We start from the raw sequence: 8,727 nt of genomic DNA on the forward strand, positions 1-8,727 counted from the left end.
CCTTCCCTCTCCTCCATTGCCTTCATGCGCTCCACCGTCCTGAATTGTCACAACAATTTTCCATATAAAAAAAGAATGCTTGTAGTTGTCAATCCCAGATTCACCTCATACGTGTGTTATGTCATTGGCCATGTGGTGGGACTATGTTTGCACAGCTAATAATTATTTTGTGGCTGCAAATTTGACCTGTAGGTTTGCGAAGTTCGCCTCCCATTGAAGTCAATAGGGTCCACCGCAAACGTTCCGGTTTACGAACTATCAGCCGCGTCCGCGGTCCGTGTTCGCGAAACGTCCCGTCGGAAGTTCGTCCATCACTAACGTCTACCTCATACTCAGCAGAAGTATCAGAATGTATCTGTGGGAGTAACTGGAAGTTTTCTCTCGCTGGGTGTGACAAGTCATTTGTTTAATTTGTTAAATAATTTACCCACTTAAGCCCCGAGCCTATTCCTGAGATTTGTTGTTTACAAGTTTTTTGTTGCTAGAAAATTACTTAGAACCCCCAAACATTATACTTTTTTTTTCTAACACCCTAGAGAATAAAATGGCGGTCGTTGCAATACTTTCTGTCACACCGTATTTTTTTGGAAAAAATGTCATTTTTTGAATTAAAAAATAAGACAACAGTAAAGTTAGCCCAATTTTTTTTTGTATTGTGAAAGATAATGTTACGCCGAGTAAATTAATACCCAACATCTCACGCTTCAAAATTGCGCCCGCTCTTGGAATTGCGACAAACTTTTATCTTAATCTCCATAGGCGATGTTTAAAAAAATTCTACAGGTTGCATGTATTGAGTTACAGAGGAGGTCTAGTGCTAGAATTATCGCTCTCACTCTACCAATCATGGCGATACATCACATGTGTGGTTTGAACACCATTTTCATATGCGGGCACTACTCACGTATGCGTTCACTTCTGCACGCGAGCTCGGCGGGACGGAGCACATTTAATTTTTTTTTTCCTCCATTTTTTTTTTTTTTTTACACTGTTTTAAAAAAAAATTGTGTCACTTTTATTCCTATTACACTGAATGTGAACATCCCTTGTAATAGAAAAAAAAAACATGACAGGACCTCTTAAATATGAGATCTGGGGGTCAAAAAGACCTCACATCTCATATTTACACTAAAATGCAATAAAAAAAATGTTGTCATTTAAAAAAATAAAAAAAATAAAATGACCTTTTAAGAGCTATGGGCGGAAGTCACATTTTGACGTTGCTCCCTCCCTGCAATGGTATGTAGATGGGTGGGGGCCATCTTCCCCTCACTCCTCTCCATACCCAGGAGGAAGAGGGATCCGATCGCCTCCGCCACTACCGACGGCTCCGGTAAGTAGTGCAGGGCACCGGAGAGCGACGGGAGGTGGGGGTCCTCTCCTACCGCCGACAGAAGTAATTTTGCGGCAAATCCGCCACAGAGACCACTCTTATCGGAAACCGGATTGCCCGCTGAAGAAGAGGATAGCGGGGTTATGGCAGCTAGCTTCTGCCATAACAAAGATATCCCTGTTCAAAGTTAGAGCCGGTTCACACAGGGGCGACTCAGATCCGACTTCAGGTCGCCCCTAGTCGCCTCAGGTCAGACAACATGTAAAAATCAATGTAAGTGAATGAGAGCCATCTTAATGCACACTACTGAAGTCGCTCCGACTTCAGAAAAGGTTCCTGTACTACTTCAATCCGACATGTAGGCGACTGGTACCCGTTGATTTCAATGGGGGTCGTCTACAAGTCGGATCTCCGTGTATACGGAGGCGACTTTCACGGAATTATCAGCTCTGAAAAGGGAACTCCACGCCAAATTTATAAGAAAAATTTTTTGGCGTGGGTTCCCCCTCCGAGAGCATACCAGGCCCCTAGGTCTGGTATGGATTCTAAGGGGAACCCCCTACACCGAAAAAACAGCGTGGGGGTCCCCCCAGATCCATACCAGACCCTTATCCGAGCACGCTACCCGGCCGGCCAGGAACGGGGGTGGGGACTAGTGAGTGCCCCCCCACCTCCTGAGCCGTACCAGGCCGCGTGCCCTCAACATGGGGAGTGCCTTGGGGAAGGGGGGCCGCACGGAATAAGGGGGCCCCCGGATACCAGCCCCCCACCCTATGTGAATGTGTATGGGGTACAATGTACCCCTACCCATTCACCTGTGAAAAGAAATGTAACAAAGAAACACAACACACAAGGGTTAAAATAGTTTATTGCACAGCTCTGGGGGTCTTCTCGCCGGACTCCTCCGCTATCTTCTGCTCTTTTGCTAGCTCTTTCACTAGTGGAGGAGCCCGGCTTTCTTCTTCGCCGCCGCCCGGGGTCTTCTTCCCGACTTCGACGGTCTTGTCCCCCTCTTCGGTTCTTCAGCATCCTCTGGGACTGTGACATCATAATGGGCGGGGACATCATCCGGTGATGTCCCTATATAAGTCGCTGCGCGCCGAGTCCCTGCCATTGTGAGTGGAGGCAGCAACGAGGCAACATCCGAAGAGAAGAAGAGAAGAACAGAAGACGGCGACAGCGACGACAAAAGACCGGGCCACCGCCTGTAAAAGAGCTAGAAGAAGGCGCGGTGGCCCGGCAAGAAGAACCGAAGAGGGGGACAAGACCCTCGAAGAGGGGGACAAGACCCCCGAAGTCGGAAGAAGACCCCGTGCAGTGGCGAAGAAGAAAGCCGGGCTCCTCCGCTAGTGAAAGAGCTAGCAAAAGAGCAGAAGATAGAGAAGTCGTCCAGCAAGAAGACCCCCGAAGACGGAAGACCCCCGGAGCTGTGCAATAAACTATTTTAACCCTTGTGTGTTGTGTTTTTTTGTTACATTTCTTTTCACAGGTGAATGGGTAGGGGTACATTGTACCCCATACTCATTCACATAGGGTGGGGGGCCGGTATCTGGGGGCCCCCTTATTAAAGGGGGCGCCTGGATTCCGATAAGTCCCCCGCCCGCAGACCCCGACAACCATTGGCCAGAGTTGTCGGGAAGAGGCCCTTGTCCTCATCAACATGGGGACAAGGTGCTTTGGGGTAAGGGGGGGCACGCGGCCCCCCCTTCCCCAAGGCACCCCCCATGTTGAGGGCACGCGGCCTGGTACGGCTCAGGAGGTGGGGGGCGGTCGCTCGTCCCCACCCCCTTTCCTGGCCGGCCGGGTAGCGTGCTCGGATAAGGGTCTGGTATGGATCTGGGGGGGACCCCCACGCCGTTTTTTCAGCATAGGGGGTTCCCCTTAGAATCCATACCAGACCTAAGGGCCTGGTATGCTCTCGGAGGGGGAACCCACGCCAATTTTTTTTCATAAATTTGGCGTGGAGTTCCCCCTTCAGAGCTCATTCTCTGATTGGCCATGGTAAAAGTCGCCTGGCCTGGGGCGACTTAAAGTTGTGTTGTAAGTCGCCCCAGGTCGTGTCTTAGTCATGTTCAAGTCGTCTCCAAGTTGCCTCACAAAGTCGTCCTGGAAGTCATGTCGCCCCTGTGTGAACCGGCTCTGAGGACGTATATCGGTGTGTGGTGGTCCAGAAGTGGTTACATTTACAATAGAAAGTAATGGGAACATTGTTTTTATTTTCAATATTTTCTCTTTTTTTATTTATATACTGAAAAATAAAAACTCAATGCTACTTTAAAAATCACCAAGGAAAAGATCTGTCTTTCTCAAATAATTATATAAAATGAATGTGGCAATACACGACTCTATGAATGAATGAGCCCCAATGTGGTCAGATCCCCGCATGGCTGCTCTGTTTTTGTCTCATGTTTCGGGTGTAATGTGTAAATTGTTACCAAAGATTAACTTTTTTTTTGGAATTAATACATTTTTATTGAGCAGAAAAAGAGAAAAAAAAAGTGGTACATGTGGCACTTTCACAGTAAGGCCGCGTACACACGGGTGGACTGTTCGCCCAACCTTGTCCGCTGAACAGTGTTTGGGCGGACAGTCCGCTCGTGTGTGGGCTTTCAGCGGACAGTTTCAGCGGACAGTTGGACGGACAAGGTCTTTCGGAAATTCCGAAAAACTGTCCGCTGAAACTGTGTTTGAGCGAACAGTCCGCCCGTGTGTGGGCCAGTCCGCTGTACTTTCGAAATGAGCGGACTGTTCCCGCTCGGAAAGTCCGCCCATTTCGAGCGCGTGTACAGGTAGGCGGGGCCCGCGAAGGAGACGTCGCGGGCTCCGCCGCCTGTAATGGGCTTAAAGGGGAACCCCAACGCCGAAAAAAATCGGCGTGGGGGTTCCCCCCAAGTCCACACCAGACTCTTGTCCGAGCACGCTACCCGGCCGGCCAGGAAAGGGGGGCGAGCGAGCGCGCCCCCCCCCCTGAGCTGTACCAGGCCGCGTGCCCTCAACATGGGGGGGTGCCTTGGGGAAGGGGGGGCCGCGCGGCCCCCCCACCCCAAAGCACCTTGTCCCCATGTTGATGAGGACAAGGGCCTCTTCCCGACAACCCTGGCCGTTGGTTGTCGGGGTCTGCGGGCGGGGGGCTTATCGGAATCCGGGAGCCCCCTTTAAGAAGGGGGCCCCCGGATACCGGCCCCCCACCCTATGTGAATGAGTATGGGATACAATGTACCCCTACCCATTCACCTGTGAAGTAAAGTACAAAAAAAAAACACAACACAGGGAAAAAATATTTTATTGCACAGCTCCGGGGGTCTTCCGTCTTCGGGGGTCTTCTCGCCGGACTCCTCCGCTATGTGTGTGTAGCTCTTTTGCTAGCGGAGGAGTCCGGCTTTCTTCCTCCCCGCCGGCGGCCTCTTCTCCCGACTTCGGGGGTCTTGTCCCCCTCTTCGGTTCTTCTGCCGGGCCACCGCGCCTTCTTGTAGCTCTTTTAGAGGCGGTGGCCCGGTCTTCTGTCGCCGCTGTCGCCGCCGACTTCCGTTCGTGTTCTTCTTCTTGTTCTTCTTGTTCTTCTCCAGGAGATGTTGACATGTCGCTCCCTCCGGCCGGAATGCCAGGGACGCGCTCCGCTGCCACTTATATAGTGACAATGGGGCGGGGTCACATGGTATATGTCACATGGGTTGGTCACATGGGTTGATGTCACATGGGGACTATGACATCGTAAGGGGGCGGGGTCACCATGTGACCAACCCATGTGACATATACCATGTGACCCCGCCCCATTGTCACTATATAAGGGACCGCACAGCGCGGCTCTGGCATTCCGGCCGGAGGGAGCGACGTGTCAACATCTCCTGGAGAAGAACAAGAAGAACAAGAAGAAGAACACGAACGGAAGTCGGCGGCGACAGCGGTGACAGAAGATCGGGCCACCGCCTCTAAAAGAGCTACAAGAAGGCGCGGTGGCCCGGCAGAAGAACCGAAGGCGGCGACAGAAGAACGGAAGGCAGCGGCGACAGAAGACCGGGCCACCGCCTCTAAAAGAGCTACAAGAAGGCGCGGTGGCCCGGCAGAAGAACCGAAGAGGGGGACAAGACCCCCGAAGTCGGGAGAAGAGGCCGCCGGCGGGGAGGAAGAAAGCCGGACTCCTCCGCTAGCAAAAGAGCTACACACACATAGCGGAGGAGTCCGGCGAGAAGACCCCCGAAGACGGAAGACCCCCGGAGCTGTGCAATAAAATATTTTTTCCCTGTGTTGTGTTTTTTTTTTGTACTTTACTTCACAGGTGAATGGGTAGGGGTACATTGTACCCCATACTCATTCACATAGGGTGGGGGGCCGGTATCCGGGGGCCCACTTCTTAAAGGGGGCTCCCGGATTCCGATAAGTCCCCCGCCCGCAGACCCCGACAACCAACGGCCAGGGTTGTCGGGAAGAGGCCCTTGTCCTCATCAACATGGGGACAAGGTGCTTTGGGGTGGGGGGGCCGCGCGGCCCCCCCTTCCCCAAGGCACCCCCCCCATGTTGAGGGCACGCGGCCTGGTACGGCTCAGGGGGGGGCGCGCTCGCTCGCCCCCCTTTCCTGGCCGGCCGGGTAGCGTGCTCGGACAAGGGTCTGGTGTGGACTTGGGGGGAACCCCCACGCCGATTTTTTTCGGCGTTGGGGTTCCCCTTTAAGCCCATTACAGGCGGCGGAGCCCGCAACGTCTCCTTCGCGGGCCCCGCCTACCTGTACACGCGCTCGAAATGGGCGGATTTGCCTCCTCCTTACGTGGGCGAGTCCGTTCATTTCAAAAGTTGAGCGAACTGTTTGGCAAACAGTTCGCTGAAACAGTCCGCTCGTGTGTGGGCAAGTCCGCTCATGCAAATTTTGAGCGGACTGTTTGCTGAAACTGTTTGCCGAACAAGGTTGGGCGAACAGTCCGCGCGTGTGTACGCGGCCTAACAATAACAATGATATTAAGAAGGCTCAAATATGCCAATAATAAATATAGTTTATAACACACCTTGTTATCCTTACATATGTAGCGGCGACTCCTGAATAGCATGCGCTATGCGTTTTTTAAAGTTAAACTTTGCCTAAATTGCAGTTTGGTTCAGGTATAATTGTCTAAATTGGACCTCTGCATCAGTCTGACTGGACTGTGAGATGTTCAGTCTGGCCACAGGGGGCACTGTCTCTTGTGGCAGGCGTGGAACTATGGTCTGGTTAGGTGCTTACGTTACTCTCTCTTGTAACCTACCCAGTGGGAGTGGCGTTCTCACTGTGCTTTCTGGGAGACGGTATTTAAGATGCGGACGTCACGTGGTTCGGGGTTCTGGTCCAGTATGAGGTGCTGACTACTTGGTCCTGGTCCTCCTGTCCAGCCCCCAGGAAGGCTATGGCCTGGGGTGCGGATCCACCTGACTTTAATGCCTCGGGGCTGGCTAGCCCAAGGCAAGGAAACTAAAGGAGGATTCTGGGGTGGTGGGGTGCCGTCTCTGGTTCGGGAGAGACCCAGTGTACTTCAAGCATTCCAGGGGAGGACTCTTTAGAAGAACACCACGTACGGATTGGTTTTCTTAACAAGAGCCTGGAAGGGCTGAAGTAACCAAGAGAATCCGGTCTTGTGGATATCGCCAAGCAGGCTGAAAGATCCAGGTATCCCAGAAGTGTTTCAAGTTTAGTTTCCCTATGTGTTCTGCAACAACGTCTGCGGCAAAGACTTTGTTCCTGAGTAAGCACCTTGTTGGCTGCTAGGCCTTGTGATAGAGGGACTGTCCAACCTGAGTGATCATCCAGCTGCAAATGGCTATTCTCTGGATTTAGTCAAAGTAAGCAAGTTCTTTAACGTTTTTTGACTTTGGCACTAAGAGAACCTGAACTTCCTTTCCAACCCTCTGATCCCAAGTTGAAAGACTGTTCAATTGATTGAGTTTTGCAAAAAAAAATCCATTCAAGTGGATCTGTCGTCAGTCTCAAGTTACTGGGCCATTTACCACGAGACATCCCCTAGACATACAACGAGGAAAGCAGAAGGTAACGGTAAGCCCAAAAATAACCAGCAGCTCCTTCGGGGGTTAGTGCTACACATAAATCTATACATTATAATATTATGTTTACCCTCAAGGCCACATCTTCCCCTCTAAAGGGGGTACTGGAATGGTATAAACCAAAGGAAGAGAAAAAGGAAGAGGGAAAATATTTATTTGGTAAGATTCTATTGCCAGAACTATAATACAATCGGACATTACGACAAAAAAAAAACGTGGATTTTTTTCTGACGGATGTTGGCTCAAACTTGTCTTGCATACACACGGTCACACAAATGTTGTCTGAAATTAAGAACGTCAAGAACGCGGTGACATACAACACATACGACTAGCTGAGAAAAATTAAGTTCAATAGCCAGTGCGGCTCTTCTGCTTGCGTGGAACTTTGTGCGTCGGAATTGTGTACACGCGATCGGAATTTCCGACAAGTTTTGTTGTCGTAAAATTTCAGAACCAGCTTTCAAACATTTTGTTGTCAGAATTTCCGACAGCAAATGTCCGATGGAGCCTACACAAGCTCACATCAAACATTTGTTGTCGGAAATTCCGACCGTGTGTACGCGGCATTATAAGTACTAAATGATGCCTTTCAGAAACAGAGACTCCCTGAGTCAATGCAGGAAACGATAATTATAGTAATTCCAAAACAGTGTAAGGACCCGATGCTGCCTGAGTCTTATCGCCCGATTCTCCCTCCTCACCTCAGATGTTAAGATATTGGCCGGGGGTTCTGGTAAACAGATTATCATGCTATATTAACCACTTTCAGACCAGACCACTTTTTGCAATTCGGCACTGCGTCGCTTTAACTGACAATTGCGCGGGCGTGCGACGTGGCTCCCGAATAAAATTGACGCTCTTTTGTTCCCACAAATAGAGCTTTCTTTTGGTGGTATTTGATCACCCCTGCGGTTATTATTTTTTGTGCTATAAACAAAAAAAGAGAGTCAATTTTGAAAAAAAAAACACATTTTGTTTTTACTTTTTGCTACAATAAATATCCCCCAAAAATGTATAAAAAATTTTTTTTTCCTCAGTTTAGGCCGATACGTATTCTTCTACATATTTTTGATTATAAAATATCGCAATAAGTGCTTATTGATTGTTTGCGCAAAAGTTATAGCGTTTACAATATAGGGGATAGTTTTATGGCATTTTTATACATTTTTTTTTTTTTTACTAGTAATGGCGGTGATCAGCCATTTTTATTATCATTGCGACATTATGGCGGACGCATCAGACATTTTTGATACATTTTTGGTACCATTGTCATTTATACAGCAATCAGTGCTATACAAATGCACCGATTCCTGTGTAAATGACACTGGCAGTGAAGTGGTTAACCACTAAGTGGCGCTGTAGGGTTTAAG

This window comes from Lithobates pipiens, unplaced genomic scaffold (genome assembly GCF_037356315.1).
Source record: "Lithobates pipiens isolate NorthernLeopardFrog02 unplaced genomic scaffold, aLitPip1_a1.2 Scaffold_8, whole genome shotgun sequence".
Taxonomy (NCBI): Eukaryota; Metazoa; Chordata; class Amphibia; order Anura; family Ranidae; genus Lithobates; species Lithobates pipiens.